Source organism: Nycticebus coucang, chromosome 21, assembly GCF_027406575.1.
Source record: "Nycticebus coucang isolate mNycCou1 chromosome 21, mNycCou1.pri, whole genome shotgun sequence".
Lineage (NCBI taxonomy): Eukaryota > Metazoa > Chordata > Mammalia > Primates > Lorisidae > Nycticebus > Nycticebus coucang.
In genome coordinates this window covers 36,782,668-36,804,578 of record NC_069800.1, presented here as the reverse complement: position 1 = coordinate 36,804,578, position 21,911 = coordinate 36,782,668, and the positions used below count along the sequence as shown (strand labels likewise).

At 40.0% G+C, this 21,911-nt stretch overlaps 1 pseudogene; it reads left to right on the top strand.

Annotated features, from left to right (window-relative positions):
• Nucleotides 1–21,674, top strand: part of LOC128573503 (heterogeneous nuclear ribonucleoproteins A2/B1-like) — a 30,395-nt pseudogene extending 8,721 nt beyond the window's left edge.
• The last annotated feature ends 237 nt before the right edge of the window (nt 21,675–21,911 follow it).

The window sequence follows — 21,911 nt, the reverse complement described above, 5'->3', positions numbered from 1 at the left end:
TCTGAAAGTCCTCACTAATAATTCTTCTTGTGATGGAGGAAATTCATTATTCAAGCCTATGGGAAAAGAAGGGGACTTTCTTTTAGAAAAGATGCTCTTTCTCTAAAGGTGGAAGTTTGAAAAATAGGAAGTTTTTTAAGCAACACACTGAGAAACAGAAGTGAGTTATGGAAGACAAATGGATTTCCAATTGTAACCCTATAAGGAATTATAATAAAAATGTTATAAGATTTTGTAACTTTTGAAAAATCCTCATTTTTCTCATGAGTTGCCAACTTCCTTTTAATGACTTACCACAAAAATATTAAAATAGTCCTTGTGGTTACAGAGAAGGAAGGAGGGCATGGGGCATTGAAACTCAATGGCCCTGATACCAGGACAGTTAGAGACTCAATGATCTTTTCCCTACTGAGGGAAACTTTGGGCCTATGCTGTGTTTTTGCCGTAACTAGGATGGTGACACTGAACTGGAGAAACGCCCTTCTGGAGGAGCTTTGTCTTTCCACCTTGCACCATTGCGGGGCATTGTCTTTCCCATTTCTTGGAGAAAAGTCCAAGCTGGCCCCAGAGCATCTCTGAGCTCATAGGTAGCGAAAAGTTTTCTGATCATTTTCAATTGATGAGAATGTTTTCACTTTAGTAATTTGGTTGTTTTGGCATTTTGGATTTCTGCAACAGCTTCTAGGTTCCCTAGTATGGAATGTACGAGGTAAAAAGAAAACCCAGGAAAAGTATCACCACATCACTACACAGATTCTGAGATCTCTAGCTAATCTGCCCTCTTCCCTTCTCTCTCTACTTTTTCAGAGTCTTATGTTTGTTTCATTTAGAACAACCAATGTGTTTAGCTACATTTAGTTGGAGAGTTAGTGAAAAGTATTTCTGCCCCATTTTTCTGGAAGTAAAAGTCTCTTCTATGTTCTCTTTGTGTTTTTCATTACCAATCAAATTTTAGAAATGTTTAAGTCTTTTGAAAAACTACTATGTAAATTAATCTAAAAGCCTAACAGTGGTAGTTAACTTTTTTCTTTATAACGAACTTTCCATATTTTGCTTAAATATCACTTGGAAACAGTTAACCAAAGCATCCAGCTTTAAGGTCTTTTAGCAAATTGCAATTTGTAACATCCATCCAAAGGTTTTGTGAGTTTTTTTTTTTTTCCTCAATTAAATGTCTAGACTCACAAGTCTACCATAGATTATACTTGGCAGCTCTCTTCTGAGAAATCTATTGGATATAGTCATGAAATAGTGGTCTTATCAGTGTAACCTGGCTTATTGTACCCTCAATGAATCCCCAACAATAAAAAAAAAAAAAGAAGAAATAGTGGTCTCAGTGGTAAACAGAGAAGGCTGACATTGCAACTATCCTAAGGTCTCGGTGCTGGTTGGAATAAGCAAAAAAACAGCAGACTGTCCAGAAATTTAAGAGTAAATCAGGGAAATAAGGCAGCCAATGTGAGACTTGGTAAGATCTCACCTTTTCCACACAGCCTGGAAGGCCGCGTGCATGAACAAGGCTGCACACATGCTCAGGAAAGAGTGGAGCAGCTCTAGTGAGTTATTAATTTCTAGATAAACCTACAAGAAGAAAGTGAAAGCCAGGGTAGAATGGTAAACTGACTGGACTTTGAAAACCTTCCCTGAGCTACTTTTGGGCTTAAATGTGAGGTTGTTTTTTTTTGTTTGTTTGTTTGTTGGGGATTCATTGAGGGTACAATAAACCAGGTTACACTGATTGCATTTGTTAGGTAAAGTCCCTCTTGCAATCATGTCTTGCCCCCAGAAGGTGTGGCACACACCAAGGCCCCACCTCCTCCCTCCTTCCCTCTTTCTGCTATTCCTCCCCCCCATAACCATAATTATCATTAATTGTCCTCATATCAAAATTGAATACATAGGATTCATGCTTCTCCATTCTTGTGATGCTTTACTAAGAATAATGTCTTCCACTTCCATCCAGGTTAATACAAAGGATGTAAAGTCTTCTTTTTTTTTTAATGGCTGAATAGTATTCCATGGTATACATATACCACAGCTTGTTAATCCATTCTGGGGTTGGTGGGCATTTAGGCTGTTTCCACATTTTGGTGATTGTAAATTGAGCTGCAATAAACAGTCTAGTACAAGTGTCCTTATGATAAAAGGATTTTTTTCCTTCTGGGTAGATGCCCAGTAATGGGATTGCAGGATCAAATGGGAGGTCTAGGTTGAGTGCTTTGAGGTTTCTCCATACTTCCTTCCAGAAAGGTTGTACTAGTTTGCAGTCCCACCAGCAGTGTAAAAGCGTTCCCTTCTCCCCACATCCACGCCAGCATCTGCAGTTTTGAGATTTTGTGATGTGGGCCATTCTCACTGGGGTTAGATGGTACCTCAGGGTGGTTTTGATTTACATTTCTCTAATATATAGAGATGGTGAACATTTTTTCATATGTTTGTTAGGCATTCGTCTGTCTTCTTTAGACAAGGTTCTATTCATGTCTCTTGCCCATTGATATATGGGATTGTTAGCTTTTTTCATGTGGATTAATTTGAGTTCTCTATAGATCCTAGTTATCAAGCTTTTGTCTGATTGAAAATATGCAAATATCCTTTCCCATTGTGTAGGTTGTCTCTTTGCTTTGGTTGTCATCTCCTTAGCTGTATAGAAGCTTTTCAATTTAATGAAGTCCCATTTGTTTATTTTTGTTGTTGTTGCAATTGCCATGGCAGTCTTCTTCATGAAGTCTTTCCCCAGGCCAATATCTTCCAATGTTTTTCCTATGCTTTCTTGGAGGATTTTTATTGTTTCATGCCTTAAATTCAAGTCCTTTATCCATCTTGAATCAATTTTTGTAGTGGGGAAAGCGGTGGGTCCAGTTTCAGTCTTTTACATGTGGATATCCAGGTCTCCCAACACCATTTGTTGAATACGGAGTCTTTCCCCCAAGGTATGTTCTTGTTTGGTTTACCGAAGATTAGGTGGTTGTAAGATGTTAGTTTCATTTCTTGGTTTTCTATACGATTCCAAGTGTCTATGTCTCTATTTTTGTGCCAGTACCATGCTGTCTTGACCACTATGGCTTTGCAGTACAGACTAAAGTCTGGTATGCTGATGCCCCCAACTTTATTTTTGTTACTAAGAACTGCCTTAGCTATACGGGTTTCTTTCTGGTTCCATACAAAACGCAGAATCATTTTTTCCAAATCTTGAAAGTACGATGTTGGTATTTTGATAGGAATGGCATTGAATAGGTAGATTGTTTTGGGAAGTATAGACATTTTAACAATGTTGATTCTTCCCATCCATGAGCATGGTATGTTCTTCCATTTGCTAATATCCTCTGCTATTTCCTTTCTGAGGATTTCATAATTTTCTTTATAAAGGTCCTTCACCTCCTTCGTTAGGTATACTCCTAGGTATTTCATTTTCTTTGAAACTATGGTGAAGGGAGTTGTGTCCTTCATTAGCTTCTCATATTGACTGTTATTGGTGTATACAAAGGCTACTGACTTGTGGACATTGATTTTATATCCTGAAACATTACTGTATTTTTTGATGACTTCCAGGAGTCTTGTGGTTGAGTTTTTGGGATTCTCTAAGTATAAGATCATGTCATCAGCAAAGAGGGAGAGTTTGACCTCCTCTGCTCCCATTTGGATTCCCTTTATTTCCTTGTCTTGCCTAATTGTATTGGCTAGAACTTCCAGCACTGTGTTGAAAAGTAAAGGTGACAGAGGACAACCTTGTCTGCTTCCAGTTTTAAGAGAAAAAGCTTTCAGTTTTACTCCATTCAGTAAAATATTAGCTGTGGGTTTGTCATAGATAGCTTCAATCAGTTTTAGAAATGTGCCTCCTATGCCTATACTCTTCAGTGTTCTAATTAGAAAAGGATGCTGGTTTTTATCAAATGCTTTTTCTGCATCTATTGAGAGGATCATATGATCTTCAGTTTTGCCTCTGTTAATATGGTGGATAACGTTTATGGACTTGCGTATGTTAAACCAGCCTTGCATCCCTGGGATGAAACCTACTTGCTCATTATGTGTGACTTTTTTGTTGATAAGCTGTAATCTATTGGCTAGGATTTTATTGAGAATTTTTGCATCTATATTCATGAGTGAGATTGGTCTGAAATTCTCCTTTTTGGTTGGGTCTTTTCCTGGTTTTGGTATCAGGATGATGTTTGCTTCATAGAATGTGTTGGGGAAGATTCCTTCTTCCTCAATTTTTTGGAATAACTTCTGCAGTACAGGAATAAGCTCTTCCTTGAGGGTTTGATAGAATTCTGGTGTAAAGCCATCTGGACCAGGGCATTTTTTTTTTTTTTTTGGCCGGGGCTGGGTTTGAACCCGCCACCTCTGGCATATGGGACTGGTGCCCTACCTGCTGAGCCACAGGCGCCGCCCTGGACCAGGGCATTTTTGGTTGGAAGATTTTTTATTGTTTCTTTGATCTCAGTGCTTGAAATTGGTCTGTTCAGGAGCTCTGTTTCTTCCTGGCTAAGTCTAGGGAGAGTATGTGATTACAAATATTGATCCATTTCCTTCACATTGTCAAATTTCTGGGCATAGAGTTTCCGGTAGTATTCAGAGATGATCTCTTGTACCTCTGTGGGATCAGTTGTTATTTCCCCTTTATCATTTCTGATTGAGGTTACTAAAGATTTTACTTTTCTATTTCTCATTAGTCTGGCCAATGGTTTATCTATTTTATTTATTTTTTCAAAAAACCAACTCCTTGTTTCATTAATTTTCTGAATGATTCTTTTGTTTTCAATTTCATTGATCTCTGATTTGATTTTGGATATTTCTTTTCTTCTGCTGAGTTTAGGCTTAGATTGTTCTTCTTTTTCTAATTCCATAAAATGTCTTGTGAATTCGTTGATGCACTGTCTTTCTGTTTTTCGAATGCAGGCATCTAAAGCGATAAGTTTTCCTCTCAAAACTGCTTTTGCAGTATCCCACAGGTTTTGGTAGCTTGTGTCTTCATTGTTGTTATGCTCAAGGAAGTTAATGATTTCCTGTTTTATTTCTTCCTGCATCCATCTGTTATTCAACAGAAGATTGTTTAATTTCCATACCTTTATGTGGGGTCGAGCATTTGTGTTAGAGTTGAGTTCCACCTTTAGTGCCTTATGGTCTGAGAAGATACAAGGTAAAATTTCAATTCTTTGTATTCTGTTGATATTTTTTTTGTGTCCCAGGATATGATCAATTTTGGAGAATGTTCCATGGGGTGATGAGAAGAATGTATATTCTTTATCTTTTGGATTGAGTGTTCTATATGCGTCTATCAAGCACAATTGTTCTAGGATCTCATTTAAATCTCTTATATCTTTGTTTAATTTCTGTTTAGAGGATCTGTCCAGCTCTGTGAGAGGAGTGTTAAAGTCCCCTGTTATTATGGTATTATCGGATATCATATTGCTCAGACTGAGTAAGGTCTGTTTCAAGAATCTGGGAGCATTTAAATTGGGTGCATAGATACTTAGAATTGAAACATCTTCTTGCTGTATTTTTCCCTTGACCAATATAAAGTGACCATCTCTGTCTTTTTTGGCTTTAGTTGCTTTAAATCCACATGTATCTGAAAATAAGATTGCAACTCCTCTTTTCTTCTGAATTCCATTTGCCTGAAAAATTGTCTTCCAACTCTTGACTCGGAGTTTTAATTTGTCTTTTGAAGCCAGGTGTGTTTCTTGCAGACAGCAAATGGATGGCTTGTGTTTTTTAATCCAGTCAGCCAATCTATGTCTCTTCAGTGGGGAATTCAAGCCATTAACATTTATTGAGATAATTGAAAAGTGTGGTAGTATTCTATTCATCTTATTTTGTGAGAGTCCATTGCTTAGTTTTATCTTTTACATCTGTGTGGAGGTTAGGTTCTGTCCTTTAATTTCTGAGTTCTTACTTTGCTGCTGATCCATTGTGATGGTCAGTGTGCAGAACAGATTGAAGTATTTCCTGTAGAGCTGGTCTTATTGTGGCGAATTTCCTCAATGTTTGTATATCAGTAAATGATTTGATTTCTCCGTCAATTTTTAAGCTTAGCTTAGCAGGATACATAATTCTGGGCTGGAAATTGTTCTGTTTGAGTCGATTAAAGGTAGATGACCATTGTGTTCTTGCTTGGAAAGTTTCATTAGAGAAGTCTGCAGTCACTCTGATGGATTTGCCCCTGTAGGTCAACTGGTGCTTACTCCTGGCAGCTTGCAGAATCTTTTCTTTTGTCTTGACTTTGGACAGGTTCATCACAATGTGTCTTGGAAAAGCTCAGTTAAAGTTGAGGCGACCTGGGGTCCAATACCCTCTGAAAGCAGTGTGTTGGAATCTTTGGTGATATTTGGGAAATTTTCATTTATAATATTCTCTAGTATGGCTTCCATTCCTCTGGGTCTTCTTCTTCCCCTTCTGGGATTCCTATAACTCGTATGTTGGAACGCTTCATAAAGTCCCATAATTCTGACAGTGAACATTCTGCTTTCTCTCTCTTCTTTTCTGCCTCTTTTACTATCTGAGTTATCTCAAGAACTTTGTCTTCTACCTCTGAAATTCTTTCTTCTGCATGGTCTAACCTGTTGCTGATACTTTCCATTGCATCTTTAAGTTCCCTAATTGACTGCTTCAGTTCCTTCAGCTCTGCTGTATCCTTTCTATATTCTTCATATCGTTCATCTCTTATTTGATTCTGTTTTTGGATTTACTTTTGGTTATTTTCCACTTTATTAGCAGTTTCCTTCATTGTTTCCATCATTTCCTTCATTGTTTTCATCATGTGTATTGTAAATCCCCTTTCTGTCATTCCTAATATTTCTTTATAGGTGGAATCCTCTGTAGTAGCTACCTCATGGTCCCTTGGAGGGGTTGTTCTGGACTGGTTCTTCATGTTTCCTGGAGTTTTCTGCTGATTCTTCCTCATGTGTGATTTCTTTTATCTGTTTCCTTGCCCTAATTTTCCTTTCACTTCCTATTGCTGTTTAAGTCCCCGTGCCTGTGGACTAAGGTTTCGATGAGTCCTTTTGGTACAGGACCAGAAGGATGAGAAGGTTGAAGAGCAAGAAGGGATGAAAAAAAGAAGGAAAGAACAAAAAGAAAATAGAGAAAGGAGAGGGGGTGGGTAAAAGGAATATTGACAAAAAGAAGAGAGGCACAGAAAGAGGGAGACAGAGCAATATAGATGTACAGTAGGGTACTTTGACACAACCTTTAAAAATCCCAACCTCTGGGGGTGCCCAGTTGGGTGTTTCCCTTGAGGTCAGCAACTCTTTGCTAACCCGATCAGACACAGTACCCCACCTCCAGCAAGTAGAGAGGAAAGACAAAAATGCTATAAATCAAACCAAAACAAGCAAACAGAAAACTTTATGGGATAAAATTGGGTGAAAAACCAAATAATAGGGATAGAAACACTATCAAAAATGAAGTTCTAGTTATTGAAAAAGGCAGCAATGGGAAATTGCACTCAAACTAGAAAAATTGAGAAAGAAAAAATCTGTACAGAAAAGGTTGAAATTAAAAAACAAAACAACATCAAAATAAACAAAAAACAACCAAACCAAAAAAAAAAAAAAAAACCAACCAAAACCAAAGCAGTAAATATATCTTGTTGAATATTGTCTGGGCAGCAGGTGATCTTCTGGGGTATGAGATGTTAATCACAATGGTGAAATGACTGGAGGCCTGTGCTGATTTCTTAAACCCCACAGGGTAGACACCCTAAGTGTCTTCAGCCCTCTTAAAAGGCACTTTAAGCTTCTAAACTTGCTAAGCAGAAGCTTTCCCAGGAAAGTGCTTGTCGCTGGAATCACTGATGAAGTGGCTATCCACTTACCCAGTGTGCCAAAACCGATCTCACTCTGCCCCAGAGGGTTAGGGCTGTAAGGCGGCTCAGACCCCACCTTTAGGCTGCTCAGTCATTTGGTTACTAGCTCTGCCGGATCCTTGCTCTGCAACCCTGAGGGCAGACCTTGCTGAGGCAGTTCTCTGCCAATGGCTCCCTGTGGCCCACAGCCAAATACTATTAGCTCCATCCAGCTTAGCGGCTCAGACTGGGGTCCTAGACAATGACCAAAGTTCTCCACACACCTGCTCAAACTCTCCCCAAGGCAGTTCAACTGAGTGCCAAGTCCAAAAACGCCAAAACAGTTCACAGGTAAGGCCTTTCTGGTTTGCAGTCTCGCTGCTACTGTACTTACAGTTGCTGGCAGGATTAGACCAATTGAACACATGTGACCACTTGCCAGTTTTCTACTGTTTTTGTCCTCTTCTTGGGGTCCAGAAGTCTCTTGCTGACTCCCTGTATCCTCACAGGGATGATTATAGGCAGATCCCACCAGCCAGAGATGCCTGGAGTCTTATCTCCCCAGATTCACGGTGCCCAGATGCAAGGAAGCTGTTACTCAGCCACCATCTTGCTCTCCTCCCCCTAAATGTGAGGTTTTTCTTTCACCAATGCATGTTAACAGACATGAAAAAACGAGAGATTTGAAATTTGCTTGCACAGTTGGGTTTGATTTTCCATGAGAAGAATATGCTGGCTGCACAGAAGAATATGTGAAGCAAATCTGGTTCCAGCTAAAAATCATCACTAATTGACCTCAGACTATGCAGCTAAACCCTACTCAACATATGTGTGTAAGCAAGAAATAAATACATGATTATCTGGCATTCAAATATTTGTCATTATTTGTTACATAGCAATAGCTTATTGATACAGTACTTGGTACCTAGAATTGGGCTGTGGTTAAAAGAAAAAATCTAGAATATATGACCACTGCCATTGGACCAAGTTATAGGTAGCAAATAAGCTGTTACAGGACCCTGGAAAATCAGTAATATGATTTTCAGTGAATGTGATAATCTGAAAGGCAGAAACTATAGCTAGTGAACTATTCGTGTGAGTAGAATGTGATTGTTTCTGAATAAGTGGAGACTGTAGTAATTACATTATTGTTTTAGCAAATATCTGTGCCTTCTCCCCATTTCTGTAGAAAAATATTCTTCCCTACCTAATTTGTGCTCTTGACTTAGCCATGTGATTGCTTTGGCCAAAGGAATACTAATGGATGTGACATAAGCAGAAGCCAGTGGATATGACCCAATCCCATGGACACTGAGAATCAGAGCCTCATGTAATAAACCTGAATGCATCAGAAGCTTAGAGATAAGAAACCATTCCTGGCCCAGATCAGCTGAATCCCAGCCAATCTGGAGATAGATGACTGAGTAATAAATCCTTATGGATGCATGCCAAAGATTTTGTGGTCATCTGTTCCAAAGCAATAGCTAACTAATATACTGACCTATCAATGTTTGGGAACGCTAGAGTCAGACCTTTGTCTTCCGCCATCTGGCCTCACTCTCTTCATTAGTAATCAGTCTGTATGCTAGCGCTTCCCAAATTTGTGTCTCAAGCCCAAGCTTTTTGTCCAAACTTCAGATTTGTATATAATTTCCTATTCAATATCTTTACTTAGATATTGAAAGGTCATCAAAAACTCAACATGCATGTCCAAAAATAAGCTTCTGAGGTCTGGGTGAGGTGGCTCACACCTGTAATCTTAGCACTCTGGGAGATGGGGGTGGGTGGATTACGTGAGCTCATGAGTTTGGGACAAGCCCGAGCCAGAGCAAGATGCTGTGTTTAATAAAAACAGAAAAAATAGCCAGTTGTTGTGGCAGGCACCTATAGTCCCAGCTACTCAGGAGGCTGAAGCAGGAAGATTACTTGACCCAGGAGTTTGAGGTTACTGTGAGCTATGAAGCCAGGGCACTCTAGCCTGGGCAATAGAGTGAGACTCTATCTCCAAAACAAAAAGAAAAATAATAAATTTCTGATCTCCCATTCAAAGGAGCTGCTTTTCCTAACACACTTGATGGCCATTTATTACCAGTCACTCAGGCCCCAAATATGAGGGACACTCATGACTTCTCTCTCTCTCTTACTTAACACATTAAATGATACTATGGGCTCTATATTAAAAATATATCCAGGGAAATTCAGCTTCTGTTTAGAATGGAAAAATCCAGAAACTTATCATCTTCACCCTTACAACAAAAATTAAAAGTTGTATGAGCTACAAAATGTAACTTTTCTTCAGCGACTCAGAAAGCTGAGGTTGCACAGCAAGAAACTAACCTGAAATCTAAGAAAAAATGGCTGCCTCCAAGAAGAAGAGATGGGCTATGCACGTGCCTCCCTGTGCCGATGCTGGACACCATATAAACTGCTAAGAGAAATTTGTATACAACAATCAATTCAAAATGGAGCAAAGACTTAAACATAAGAACCAAAACCATACAGCTACCAGAAGAATACTTATGGCAATGACTTCAAAAGCATAGGCAATAGAAACAAAAACAAATAAATAGGACTATATCAAACTAAAAGTCTTCTGTACAGCAAAAAAAAACAACCAACAGAGTGAATAGACAACCTGTAGAACGGTAGGAAATATTTTCAAACCATATGTCCAATAAGGGACTATTATCCAGGACATATGAACAACTTAAATAACTCAACAGTCATAAAAAAAATCTATTAAACAGTGGGAAAAGTATCTGATTAGGCATTTCTTAAAAGACATACAAATGGCAAAAAAGTACAGTAGACTCTCCATAATTGACCATGTCCCTACATTCACCATCTCCTTAAGTTGACCTAATTTTCATAGATCAGATATGTACCACATGTACTCAAGAGAAGATTGACCTGTATATTTTGACCCGCTGTGTAAGCTGTATCTTCACCACTTGGACTGTGACACACCATATTAATTTACTCTCTATAACTTGACCAGTTGAGTCCACTATACACTAATGGGTAGAAGGTGGGGCTTTACCCCTTAGTTGTACTATTTTTTTCTTTAGTATAAGTTCTGTTTTTATGTTTATTATTATCATGAGTTGGATTAGGCCTAATGTCCTATTGTTTATCACATGTGGAAGATTTTTTTTAATGTGAAAGACTGGTCCAAATTGTAAATACATCCCACAATTACAATTACTGAAAAAAATAGTTAATTGGGACATGATGGCTCAAAGAAAAGAACTCAAAGAACTGACATTGAAGGAAAAGGTTGATCTTCTACATTTTCAGGAAAGCAGCGGCCAAAGAAAGACAGTAGAACATTTTGGTATTAGCAGGACCACAATTAGCAAAATCTAAAAATAAAAACATGAGTACTTGGAGAGCTATGGTAAGGAGAGACCTAGAGTGGAAAAGGAAGAAAATGTCCCTCAGTGAAGTCAATGTTGCCACATTAAGCTGGTTCAAACAAATGAGGGCAGTATAATACCCAAATCTCCAGGCTGATGATCCAAGAAGTTGCCAAAACATCTACAGAGGAATTTGGGGTGGCAGATTTCCAAGTATCAAGTGTTTGGCTCAAGAAATTTAAACTGTGACAGGAGATTTCTCAGAAAATCTTGTGTGATGCATCCAGTGAAATTCCAGTAGGAGTTGCAGAAGAGTCCATCAAAAAGTCCCCACACTTGACCAGAGGCTTCAAAGATAATGAAATGTAAATTAGGGCAGCCATTGTGGAAAACAGTCTGGGCAGGCTGAGAAGTCTCGTGCCTTCCATTCTAGCATGTTGGGAAGCTGATGCAGGAGGGTTGCTTGAGGCCAGGAGTTTAAGACCAGGCTGGGCAACATAGTCAGACTGTATCGTAACAATTTTTTTTTTTAATCACCAGGCATGGCCATACTTACCTGTGGTCCTAACTACTCTAGAGACTGAAGTGGGAAGATCACTTGAGCCTAGGAGTTCCAGGTTGCAGTGAGCTGTGATGGATGGTACCACTGCTTGAATGACAAAGCGAGTTCCTATCTCTAAAAAAATAAAAACAAAGTAGTATGCAGTTCTCTCAAATAACTAAAAATTGAACTACCATGTGAGTGTACAATCCAGCAATCCCATTATTGGGTAAAGGAAAGGAAATCTGTATATCAAAGACATACCTGAACCTGCACATTTGTCACAGCACCGCTCACAATAGTAAGATATGGATTCAACCTAAATGTCCACCAACAGATGGATGGATAGGGACAATGTAGCGTATACACATAGACACACAATAGAACACTATTCAGCCATGTTTTTATAAAAAGGAATGAAATCCTCTCATTTGAAACAACATGGATGAGACTGGAGGACATTATGTCAAGTAAAATCAATCAGCCACAGAAAGACAAACACCTAGTGCTCTTCCTCTTAGGTGGAAATTTAAGAAATTTTTTTTGAGCCTACGCAATTAAAGGGTAGAATTGTGGTTACTGGAGGAAGAGTGGGGGAGAAGGAAGGATAGAAAAAGTTTCGTTAATGGCTACAAATTTCAGCTAGATAGGAAGAATGCATTCCGGTGTCCTGCAACCCTAGAGGGTGAAAATGGTTAATTCTATATTGTGTGTTTTCTAAAAGCTGGAACAGCAGATCCTGAATGTTCCTTACACAAATAAATGATAAATATTTGACATGATGAATAACCTAGTAACCCCGACTTAATCATTACACATTGTATGCATGTATCAAAATGTCACTCTGTATCCCACAATATGTATAATCATTATGTGTCAACTAAAGAAAAAAAAGAAAATGTACAAAAAAAAAAAAAAACCTACAGGGGACACGCTTCACAGTGAGGGACAGACGGACTTCTCCCTAGGTAAAGATGGACTAGACTGTGTTCTCAAGAAGCAGCAGTGCTGTTTCTGCTGGAGGGGCTCCTAATGGGGGTATTTGTCAAGCAGTGGCAGTTCTCACTGCAGCCCCGGGACGTCTCACTTCGCTGTGGGAAATCAGGCTGACATGAATGAGCCTGCAATGAAGAGAGAAAAGGAACAGTTCGTGAACTCTTTATGGTGGCTTAAATTTGAAACTGTTAGACTTGTGCAGGGTGGATATATTTTGGACTGGGTTGGTTCAGGCTGACCTGGGCTATTATGGAAATGGGCAAATTGAAACCTTGTGAGCGGGTTGCCCTTGAACTAGAGGCTAATGTCCCAGGGACTTTCTGACATGGAGAGACAGATGTGGCTACACTGACTTGGGTTGTTTGGGGAACAGCCAATCAGGACCCTGGGAAGCTTTTAACTGATATTCTTCAAAAGTTGTGTATAAAACCCAAGCACTGCCTTCTCCACGATGCCTGCAGGCACTAGGAAGAGGCCTAGTTTGCTTTACAAGTCATTAATAACAAACTCTTTCTTTCTTACTAAACTCCTATTTGTTTCATTCAATTATTTCAGTGACTACCTTGACCCATCACCATGATGCTCTAACAAAACCACAGAAGGACAGTTTGTGCAGCGACTGTGAGCAATGGGGGAAACTTACAGACTCTGTGGTCTTGAGGGATCCCTTGAGCAAAAGATCCAGGGAACTTGGTTTTGTGACATTCTTATCCATGGCTGAGGTGGAACTGCCATGGCCAGAAGGTCTAATTCAGTTGATCAGTTGTGGGAGTGTGGTTAAACCAAAACAGTAAGGAGAGAGGAGTCTGGAAAACCATGGTGACTGTGAAGAAGCTGTTTGATGGTGGAATTAAAGAAGATAATGAAGAGTGTCACCTTAGCGATTTACTTGAGGAATATGGAAGAACTGATACCATTGAGATAGTTACTGATAGGCAGTCTGGAAAGAAAAGAAGCCTTGGCTTTGTTACTTTGGATGACCATGATCCTATGGATAAAACTGTATTGCTGAAATACCACACCATCAATGGTCATAAGGCAGAAGGAAGCAAGGCTTTGTCTAGACAAGAAAGGAAGGAAGTTCAAAGTTCTAGGAGTGGAAGAGGTTGTTTTGGGAATTCACATGGCAGGGGTGGCAGTGGTGGAAATTTAGAACCAGGACCATGTTAACATGTTAACTTTAGAGGAAGATCTGACGGTGGTGAGGGTGGGTGTGGATTTGGGGATGGCTATCATGGGTATGGGGGAGGACCTGGAAGTAACCATTGTAGAGGTAGCCCTGGGTATGGAGGAGGAAGATGAAGATATGGTGATGAAGGACCTGCATACAGGAGTCTGGGTGGGGACTATCGAGGTGGCTATAACCGGCAACATTCTAACTACGGTCCAGTGAGGAGTGGAAACTTTGCTGGGACAAAGAATCATATGGTGGAAAACACTGCAGTCCAGGAGGCAGTGGAGGAAGTAAGAGGAGCCAGTGTTGAGGTTCTTCCTACCTGCGGTGGTCGTCACCGGGTAAATAGGAGAGGGTGAGAGCCAGAGGTGGCAGAACAGCCTCAGGTGATGGGAATAGCCACGCCAAGCAAACTCTGATCTCAGACACGCATAAATACACAGTGATGTGGCTGAAGACACTGGAGCAGAGGCACAGCGCCATTTTGTGAGTGGATTAGATTATTTCATAACATTACCTTACTGTGGAGGAAGGATCATAAAGAAGAAACCACCTTCAAAACAGATTCTTTAGCTTTTAAAATTATTATTTCTTTCTGGTGGTCTTTGTAAGAGTATAAAAATATTCCTTCTTTGGTAAGGTTAAATTGTTAAATTTTCAGGTGACACAAGAAACTTTTTAAAAGATTTTCTCTAGGCCAAGCGTGGTGGCGCATGCCTGTAGTCCTAGCTCTGTGGGAGGCCGAGGCAGGTGAATTGTCTGAGCTCAGAGGTTCGAGACCAGCATGAGCCGAGTGAGCCAGAGTGAGACCCCATCTCTACAAAAAAAAAAAAAAAAAGCCAGGCAGTGTGGTGGGCGCCTGTAGTCCCAGCTACTTGGGAGGCAAAGGGCAAGAGAATCGCTAAAGGAAGAAAGAAAAAACAAAACAAACAAACAACAAAAAATTCAAACTAAGATGAGTGAAAGCCAGCTGAAATTGAAAACAAAATTAAAAAAAAAATTAAAAGATTTTCTCTCCAAGTGTTTTAAAAGCTATTACCCAGGATTCTGGTGTAGTAAGACTTAATGTTTTTCCTTTAAAGACATTGAAAAGTGTGTAGAGAGTTAAGAAGCTGGTGGACATCTGTGATTTAATAAAACAATTTTAAAGACAAAAAAGAGGAATGTTTTCTCTCACCACTCTTTATTTAAAGCAGGAGTGAACAAAAAAAATAATTTTTTTAAAGATAATACATATGAAGAAAGCTAAAATTATAAATTTGTTGCCTATGTTTCTCTATGCATTATATTTACATGGTGACTCTGATTTTACCTTTCCAAGAGCAGTTGCTCAGGAGAAAGGAAAAACAACTTGTAATAGTCTCCAGGGCATCCATTCCCTTCTCAGGTCAGCTGGCCCCTTACAAAGAATTAAAGTACAGAAGTCAGTGTTGCTTCCCAACCTCTCTCTTTTGATGTTTTTGTCTTTACTTGAAGCATTTGTGAATAACAAATAGAAAATAAGGTTTGGATCTAAACCAAAACAGCTGGATGGTCACCCCGATTTAGGATGGTGTTTCCTTTGAAGACACCTGGCACACAAAGGATAAGAATTAGCACTCAGCTACAGGGATACGGCAACAGAAGTCAAAGATCACACAGAAATGTCATTTGCATTCTCTGAGCCAAGGCAAAGCTCGTATAAACTCAACTGTAAAATGAGTGAACTTGACTGGGTGGTCTGCCATGGCCCATCCAGCCTGGCAAGCCAGGGTCAAAGCCCAGATCTTCCACCCTGAGACGACTTTCCCTCTCCGCTAGGGTGGATGCAGAAAGGCATTGGCCTTCTGTTGCAAAGGATGTGTTAGGATTAAAGTAATGAATAAAGTCCATATTTTCACCATACTTGTACAGTAAATCAATATTTAACAGTTCAAAATTTATGCATTCTATAAAACCATGGTGAACTACAGTCTTAAACACATAAACCAAAGACTTTCCCGTTAGTATATGAAATTTGAGAGTGAACCCAATGAATTACTTCATAAATCCTCTGAGTCCATAACCTGCATCCATCATGGTTCTCTGTTATATATTTCTTTCCAGGTTATCTGGACAAGGGCATTTCTTATCTCATGAAGGGTCTGAAACACCTCTTTCAAAAAATCATCAGGAAATTATGATTCAAGGATTTGAAACCCTAATGTTGCCAGAAAAGTCTCATTTTTATAGAATATAAAATACTCTGTTCCTTGCACTTCTAATAGCTTGTCAAGAGGAGCCACTGTTAAATGGCATCCCTGCTGCATTTCTGGGTAGCTGGACACTGCTCGCTTGATTTCCACTGAAGATCAGATAGGAGTGATGGGTTTCATGTCTTGCACTTCTGGCTCTTGCATTTATTCCAGGGATCAGGTTGATATGTAATTTGATGCCAAGATGATTATCCTATACCACCTTTGTTATTTGGGGTGTTGCTGTAAACTGTTTCCTCTCTTTTGGACAAAGACAGACTTTCCAGATTCCATCTTCTTGGCCAGCTCTTCTGCTGATGTCATATTAGTTTTGGCAACTAGAGAGTCAGAAGTCACTCCTCCAACTGTTCTGTTGGATCTTTTAAAATATTAAGAACAACTTCTCACAACACTCAGAATTTCATCCTCTTTCATGGTTTTTTCACTTAGCCAAATAACTTCTGTAGGTGTCTTTACTTGTGCTGGGGGTCCCCCCTCCCCCAGGGGGCAGGGCAGGGGCCTTTAAGACCCATGGAACCGGCAGCTATTGACTGAAGAAAAATAAAGTTAAAAAGCAGCACAAGATAAACAGACACAACACGCAGAATAGAGTTTTCAAAGGTGAGAACATAGGGGATCGCTGTTAGCTTGTTGGGTTCCAGTGAGCGGCCCTGAGTGTTTGTTCCACCCACATTTTATCGAAGGCTATTTTCTCATTTGACTTAGAAAGTAAACTGAGGAAGGGAACAAAATGTCATCAGTTTCTCTGAGTAAGCATGTTAGTTCTCATTCTATCTACAATCATGAACTTTAAGGGTCTGAGCAGCCTTGAGACATCTGAAACCTGAGCCTAGTGTGGGACAGCCTCCTGTCTATGGTCACACACACAGATTTCTGTGGGGAGGTTAATTCCCTTTAGTTCTCTGTGGAGCAGATGTGAGAGCATCAAGCTCCTCTGAAGAATCAGTGGAAGAAAATTGTCTTCTGATCTCCAGCTGAAGGCATTTTCTCCATGATTAAGGTATAGGCCCTCTTGCCCATGTCTCAGGGCTTTAGCTGAAGAGATCTCCTTTGATCTCTGCCCTGGCCATAATACAAATCCCCACAATGGGTTTTTGCTTTGACTATTGACTGGGTGGGGAATGGTCTGGTTAATGTTCCTCCCCAGGCCTCCCAGGTAGCTTCATCTATGGCCATTACCTCTTCAGAGTGTTTACAGATCCAGCAGGGATATTTGTAAGCTGTACCCCTTACAGGCCAGGCTTCTAGTAAAAGCAGGAACTGCTGGCTCGGCACCCATGGCATAGTGGTCATGGTGCCAGCCACACACACCAAAGTTGGTGTGTTTGTACCTGGCCCGGGCCAGCTAACCAATAATGTCAACCGCAACAAAAAATAGCCAGTGGTTACGGTGGGCACCTATAGTCCCAGCTACTTGGGAGCCTGAGGCAAGAGAATCACTTAAGCCCAAGAGTTTGAGGTTGCTGTGAGCTGTGACGCCACAGTACTTTACCCAGGGTGACATAGTGAGACTCTGTCTCAAAAAAAAAAAAAAAAAAAAGCAGAAACTGCTCAGATAAGTAAGTTAGCTGCTGGTTTAAAAGTAAGTTAGCTAAACTGCTTTTATTCTGCCTTGCTCAGCTTGTTTCTCTGTTTTTCCCCTTTTTCTGGGGGTATTTTCCCTTGCCAGAAAGGGATCTTCGGTCTCCATTCTTCCTACCTTTGCTAACAACTTTGCTTTGGAAATTTAGAACTTAGCAAATTTGTCAGCCTCAGAAACAATGGAAAATATGGTAAATATTTCATTAGAAAGTACACCCCTTTCAATAAGCTGCAGACATCCTGTCAGAGCGTTGTTAATCTTCTTGGGCAGTTCAAGTTATGCTTTCTTCTCTTCTTTTTTAATGTTCTTCAAGAATGAAATATTAATTTCCTTTATTGCTTTTCTTTTTGTCTTAAGTCTCATAGGAAGCCATTCATATATTTTCCCCTTAGATTTCTGCTAGTCTTCCAGTTGTTTCCTTTGATCGTCTCTGTTGACTTCTTTTAAATATTTGGGTTAGTTTGGTCCCTTTGAGGACTCTTTTTCCATTAATGATTGTGTCAACAGTTTAGGGAGCTGTCTTTTCAGAAAATGGTTCTGGGAAAGAGCCTTTTTCAACTTGGAGTCCAACATCCATGATTTTGTTGAAAGCTGTTATGGCATTTATCCCCATTGGTTCTATTTGATCTTATGCTAGGGGGGCTTTGGAATGACTGAATTAGAGCTGCCAACTGTCAAACTAGGCTTGACAAGAAAGCTTATGGCTTTTAATTTTTGCAATACACAAGATGACTGAGGTCTAAAGCAAGGTTGAGCAGATTGCTGCTCCTGCTTAATGTAGAGATGGCTGTTGTTATATCCTCTCTGAAGCAAACTGAGGTGTGTCCTTGGTTTGGTATGTTTTATTTTCTATGCGACTGTAACTTACATATGCTCTTTCATGTTTAACCCCGTAACCTTTACATCCTTGACTGTTTTGTTTGTTTGTTTGTTTTTGATGCTTGAGTCTTACTAAGGGTCTGAACAAAGTGAGAGAAATGAGAGGGAACTGTTCTTGGGGATTTTTCTCCTGATCTTGAGAAATCTCCTTTAGAGAGTTACTGTGGCTTTACTGGTAGAAGCCTTTGTTTTAAATGTCGTAACACAATAACTAAGAAAATGCCAGGAAGGCTATGTTAACCAGTGTGATGAAAATGTGTCAAACGGTCTATAAAACCAGTGTATGGTCCCCCCCCCAAAAAGAAGCCTTTGTTCCCTCCCCCAACAAATTATATTAACTCTCCATTTCAAAATATCATTTACTGAACTTTTGCCTGAGGCTTTGCCTGAGGCTGAACCAAACTGCTCTTGATTCAATTACCCATTAATCTTTGGCATTTGTATGTACCAGAATCTAGCTTCCTCTCAGAGTCTGGTAAGGTTTGAGGCAAGTTCTCTTTGTTTATCTCTTGGAAAGCTACCCAAAGATTCATTGTCAACATGGGTATTGCCCACAGCACGTGTACATTTAGCACATCCTTGATCTGTTACCTGCTGCTTTAGAGTTTTCAAATCTATACATTGAGCGACCCCATGGGTTTTCTTGGCACTTCTCCTATCGTGGATGATCCAGCTCATTGCTGCTGTTGATTGTTTCTGGGAGGTTTATATTTTGGGTTGGAAAAAACACATCCTAAAATCAGCCTTTTGCTCAACTAGTGGTTCCAACTCTGGCTTCTGGGATTCTGTTATATTTGGCTAGACTGGGCTAGAGTTAAATGTTGATGGGCTTGTATTAACAAGCAAAACGGCACAGTCAGTGACATTCTTTTGGGGTAGATTTAGAAGGTGGTACATTCGGGCAATTATTCTTGGTTTTTAGAGAAGGCTGAATGTTTTGGCACTTCAGGTTTCTCTTGGCTGCTAGGTAGTCCTGGAGCTTTCTTTGCTTTGATTTTTAAAGATTCCATAAACCAGGAAATATTAAAGGCAGCTCTAACTCAGAATGCATAAGAGCATTATGGGGGAAAAAACTATAAAATTGTAAGTTAAAAGTCATAAAAGAAAATCTAAGTAACTAGAGACACAGCATGGCCACGAATAGGGACACATATGTCAATGTGTCCAAATTAAAATATGAATTTAATGTAATCAAATAATAATTCTAAAAGGGTTTTTCATGAAACTTGAAAAAATGATTCTAAAATCTATTTGGGCCCAGACTAGCCATTGAAAGGACCAAGCTAACTTCATTTTGTTAAAACTAACTCCGTCTTGTCTCACAGCCTTCACTGACCCCACTTTGCCTCACAGCCTTCAATTTACAGCTGCATACCAAAGGTGATAGGCAACCTGCTTCACCCCCGGCTCCAGTGTGTCTGCCCCGGGCAGCCCCCACCCTTGGCCCCAGTAGAAGAAATCTTTCCCCTAAGCAATCAGCCCAACTCAAACATTGTTTAGCTCCTTAAGCCCGTATTTCCCCCACCCCCTTTTTCTTTTCTGTATCCTTAAAACTGCTCTTCCCTCTGTGGTAGGGGCTTCTCTGCCCTCCTGCTGTGCCAGGAATGGGAAACCCAGATTCTAGTCTGTGAATAAACGGCTCGATTGCTTTTGCATCGGACTCGGCTCCTTAGTGGTCTTTGTGGGGGATTTCAAGATCTGGGCACAACACCACGACAATTTTGAACAAGAAAAGGTGAGATAAGTGACGCAAAAGAATTATCAAAACTTATAGTAAAGTTATTTTAGCTGAACCATGCAGTATAAAGATACCCCAGAGATATTGTGAGGGAATCTTGTGGCAGGTTTGATTTACTTTTCCACTAAAACTTTCTCCATGTCAACAGAAAGGCCATTTTGCTGTCTTATTATTCGTGTATTGGAATAACACTATTAATTTCCTTGCAGGACTTTTCCTTTACATTCACAATTTGGCTGTTTGGTACAGAGGCCCAGCTTTCAGCCTGTCTGGCTTTCAACATGCCTTCCTCACAGTGCTTAATCATGTCTAGCTTTTGATTTAAAGTGAGAGATGTGTAGCTCTCCATTTCACTTGAACACCTGGAGGCCATTGTTGGTTTATTAATTGCCCTAATTTCCAGTATTGTTGTGTCTCAGGGAATAGGGAGGTCCAAGGAGAGGGAGAGAGGTGGAGAATGGCCATTATTACACTCTCCTCCTTTTTTTTTTTTTTTGTTGTTGTTTGTTTGTTTTTGCTTTTTTGTTTTTTGAGACAGAGTCTCACTCTGCACCCAGGCTAGAATGCAGCAGTGTCAGCCTTGTTCACTGTAGCCTCAAACGCCTGGGTTTAAGCAATCCTTCTGCCTCAGTTTCCTGAACAGCTGGACTACAGGTGCCCACTACAACACCCTGCTCATTTTTTTCTATTTTTAGTACATACAGGGCCTCACTCTTGTTCAGGCTGCTCTCGAACTCATGAGCTCAAGGGAATCTTCCTGCCTTGACTTCCCAGAGCCCTTGGATTACAGACGTGAGCCACCATACCTGGCCTAAGTTCACCATCATATGTAGGACGGTTCGTGGCACACCAGCACAATTCCAATAGTGATAGCAAAGATCACCGATCAGTGTAACAGGTATAATAATAATGAAGTTTGAAATGCTGTGAGAATTACCAAAATGTAGCGTAGAGAAACAAAATGAGCACACGCTGTTGGAAAATGTCACCAATCGTTGCTGTTTGTTACCACGAACCCATTTGTCGAAGATGCCGTATTTGTGGAGTGTGATAAAAGGACGTGCAATCAAAGGAAGTGCGCCTGCATTGACAGAGAGATGGACAAGCAGATCGATGCTACAAAGAGCTCATCAGAAGAACCACAGATTTATAGACACTTGATATACAGCAAAAGTGGCACTTCTTATCAGGGTGTGCTGGATAATTCATCCTTGCAGAAAAAAGGTAAGATTCCTATCACCTATAATACACTCTTGTGCATGCACACACACAGAGACACACACACACACATCCACCAGAAAAATAAAGCTAGATTAAAGGCATACATGGAAAGGGCAAAACTTGTGCAAAAATTGAAAACTTGTTTTTGTATAGCAAAATCACCCAAATGATATCAACACTGCAATTTTGTGGACCACACTAGAGGAACAAGAGGGACTCTCCCACATGTATGTGCCAAAGGAAACAAATAGAAGAATGTTTATTGCAAAGTTGCACTAGCCAAACCACAGAATAAAGCTTCAACATCCCTCACAATAGCAATCAATACATTGTGACATATTCTTACAAGAGAAGACCACAGAGCAATGGAAAATTAATAAAATGAAGCTCCATGTATCAACATAAAT